The 3,800-nt window shown below is 44.2% G+C and overlaps 1 long non-coding RNA gene across 1 annotated transcript; it reads left to right on the forward strand.

Annotated features, from left to right (window-relative positions):
- The first annotated feature begins 372 nt into the window (after nt 1–372).
- On the forward strand, nt 373–2,851 carry LOC115315944. Its single transcript, XR_003917823.1, has 3 exons — nt 373–413; nt 2,258–2,340; nt 2,812–2,851. It is a non-coding gene; the product is annotated as an uncharacterized LOC115315944 (long non-coding RNA).
- The last annotated feature ends 949 nt before the right edge of the window (nt 2,852–3,800 follow it).

The raw sequence follows: 3,800 nt of genomic DNA on the forward strand, positions 1-3,800 counted from the left end.
TTCGAAGGCGCGCCACTTTTTCGGTTGCGTTCAGACGGGGAATTTGTTTCCCGAAACCTAGTTTCGCGACACAAGATTCGCCAACGAGATGCATCATGTGAACAGATCTATTTACGGCGCCCCTCTATCGCGATTTGGTCAGTTTCGGTTTCAGTATTGCAACTTTTACTGGTTTCGGTTTCATATTTTAAGGATCGCGTCTTCGACGCCCCATCGGTAGCGACACCAGTTCTTTGTATTTTTCTTTTTCCGGCATGGTTTCGCCGTTTCGCGGTATGGAAATGCCTTTAGAAATGAAAATGTGCTAATTTAACCAAGTTTATCTATCTGTGAAGTTTTCTCTTGTGATGATTATGTTCAAGAAGAGCGCGGAAGGCCGACGACGCAACAGAACGAGCAACTCAACGCAGTTGGTAAGTGTACTTCTTTGTTTGCGTTGTACGCGTTGAACGAGAAGTGAACATTATGGAGTTTTAGAATAATCTTGTGGCTGCTGTGCATGCGCAGACCCAAAACAAGCTTCGGACTCGAGCTTTGGGGCCCGTTATTTTTCGATAATAGCGTGGGTACCTTAAAAGGCGGCGTACCGCAAAAGGCGGCGCCCACGACATCTCCGTTGAATGCGTCTTCGACGCCGTCGCTCGCTCGGGAACTGCGTGAGTCGCACCCGGCGACCGCGGTCGGTATGGTCGACGCGTATTGAAAACGCCACGGATCGCTGGATTCACAGCTCAAAGCTATCGAGGCGCGTGTACTTACGATCGCGGCAGACATGTAAGCATGCCTGGGTAGTGGATCGTCTGGGCTTCGTAAGTACAACAGAGCAGCTTGGCAGCGACAAAAACAAAACATGCGGCATTGAGTGTAAAAAAAACTACAAAAAAATGTTACTCTGGACAAAAAGCTTGTTTAATTTTCAAGATAAAACGTTCTAACTTTCAAATGAAAGCTGCCGCGACATCTTGGTGGCGTTTTAAGCGCGAGATGCTTGCGTTTGGGGGGCTCCCCTTCAGAGAAACGCTATTCTAAAACTCTTCGCCGCAATCCTCGCTATTTTGCCGTCCGTAACGCGCGGTAAAGTAGCGCCCGATATTCTAAAACCTCCTATTTTCTCGTTAAGCTAGAATGTTTTTTTCTTTTTTTTTAACTAGTTGGGTGTGCTTTATCTGTCCTAATGTTTGGATCTATGTGTAGCGTAATGAAAAGTTGCCACTCATTCTGTGTATGGTCCGAGAAAGTGTGGCTCATGTCAACAGAGCACGTATTGAATTCCTAATGCTACTTTCAGTCCGTTGCTATAGGAAACGTCTTATTGGTCTAGCAGTGTACTGATGTCTTTCAACTATAAATTGATTACATTGGCAATACTTCATTACATTTCCGAAGTTAGACTTCTTTGGAATTCGGTTCATGCAGAGACAATATTCCTTTTCAGTCAAAATGGTTGAAGAGGATATCCATCTTTTGTTTTGAAGTTATGGAAGTGGACTAAATTGTACTGTTAGGACAAACTTCGGTCCCCTGGCTTTCTAGAATTGAACTGGGTTTACATTTGTCGGTTAGAACTTTTGATAACGCAGTTGTTCCTTTTGCCTCTTTTTTTTCTCTTTCATTTTGCAATTGTGATGTGATCAAGCCGAGGGCCGCAGTTATTCCCAAATGAAGCAGCAGCAGTGTGTTCCCAGCTTGCGTCACTTCGATTCATTTCAAGGCATGCCACGAAATGAATGCCCCTGTTCATACACCGTTGGAATTGGGACTGACTTCAAAATGCAGTTCGACACAGTGTTTAAGCGGTATGAAACGTCTGTTGAATGACCTATGCGGTTGTCACAGGTTCGTGGTTGGTCAACCCGAAACGCTTGTCTTCCTCTTCCCATTGGTTTGAAGCTCGGCCGGCATTATACTTTTTCATACTTATCGTGCAACGCTGTCAAAGCTACTGGCGCGAGTGCGTGGCTTCATCTACGGTTTTGTTTGTGCGAGAAGGCGTGCAAATGATCAACAAGACCAAGCCCCACGCTCGCGCCAGTAGCTTTGACAGCTTTGCACCTTAAGTATGAAAAGGAGTATAGTCTCATCCGAGCTCAAGCCTTTGACGCTCAGTTAAACAAGTGCGAGGATTGTAATTGACCCTGCCCCAAAACCACCTATAAACAGACCAAAATGACAAAAAAAGACAAAATTTGTGACAGCGGTGTTCGAGAGAAACTGCAGACGTTTAATTGCCCTGCCTGAAACTTTGCAAACATTTCAGTGTGGTTGCACCTGTGTGGGCGAGGTAAATCCACTATGAAAAGACCCTGAAGTGACGCCTTCAGGATGCCGAAAATAATTATGGTAAGTTAGAAATTAACCCACTAGTATACTTCCTAAATATTTGGGCCGGGTGTCGATTAAAAAATTTTAACCCAGTTAATTTGTCACAAATTTTCAGGCATAATATCTTGAAAAGAATGGAACTGCAGATGATCCAAACTGGCTGAGGTAAATCAGCCTTGCGGTGCACCAAGGTTTACACTGAACATACTTTTGTGTATTGTCCACGAGGTGTAGCCCTTGCATTGAAGTTTTATGTTGTAGTTTCTTCAATGTTTGAACTTTCAGCGTGCCAGCTGGGTAGTGTGTAAATGTCTTTTTTTTTATAGTGCAAGCAATATCTTAATCCTGGTGGCAGAAAGTTTCGGCTAGCAGTTGACATGGTTGGACAACGGTGTGCATGCTTGCTTTCTCTGAAGCGGCCAATGAAGCGAAATAACAGCATGTGCGGATTGTTCATGCATTTAATTTTTTGTTTGTTGTTCGTTTCAGACTACATGTGCTCCCAGTACAAGGGGGTGGCCCTCCAGGCGCTGACGACCAGCATGTCATCTCTGCTGTGCTGTCGAGGGAAATTTAAAGGGTAAATATTGCAGCTGCAGTTTTTTCTATTCTATCCCTGTTACACTTCCTGTGAATTTCTGTGCACACTTGGTCTTTTTGTTTTCATAGTACTGTAAACTTTTGTTATAGTCCGTTGCAACTATAGAATAGCACAAGCCCCTCCCACAATTCCCTTTGCTCGCCATGATCGGCGGTGTCCTCTCGGTTATCCTCCTATCTAGTGTTTGCTTATTAAAAAGAGTGAAGGGCTTTGTGGGAGGGCCTTCTGCTATTCTAGAGTGGCAACAGAGTATAATGACCTCAGTTAATTTAACCATTTCGAAGAGTCCTAGCGGGCACCCATGCATTTTTATGGGAAGGACTCTGCATCATATTTTGAACCGAGAAAATGACCCCACAAACTGGAAAGCACGGGCTTTCTGCTACAAGATTAACGGAACCAAACTTTGTTTTCAAGATCAGACCGGAAAAAGTCGACTCCTGTCTTAAACGGCGAGTAACAGAAATCCTGTGCTAGTCTCGCCACGTTGGGAAGCTAATGCTATGACCCCCATCTTGATTTCTTTAATGCTTGTTATGGCTGTTTTCACATCTGGTATTTTCACTGTTCTTTGGCCAAAAGTGAGTGGCAGGTCACCATAGGTTTTCAGAAGAAAGTGGTCGCATATGCAGAAATTTCTAGCAAGTTCGTAGCGCAGTGGCACTTCGTCGCAACCGAGGAAAAACTATGGTATTGTTGGTGCAAAACATTAAGCCTCACGACTAGCAGCAACTTAATCATGGATATACTGCACCGTACGGCGTTTATTTGAGCTCTACTCCAGTCAAAATATTACAGGGGCACTTAGGTATCCCTTTGTGGATTGAATGCGAAAGCATTGCCATTCCTAACGACACTTCCTTTTTTTTTCCTCTAT

This window comes from Ixodes scapularis, unplaced genomic scaffold (assembly GCF_016920785.2).
Source record: "Ixodes scapularis isolate PalLabHiFi unplaced genomic scaffold, ASM1692078v2 PGA_scaffold1__304_contigs__length_218370807, whole genome shotgun sequence".
Lineage (NCBI taxonomy): Eukaryota > Metazoa > Arthropoda > Arachnida > Ixodida > Ixodidae > Ixodes > Ixodes scapularis.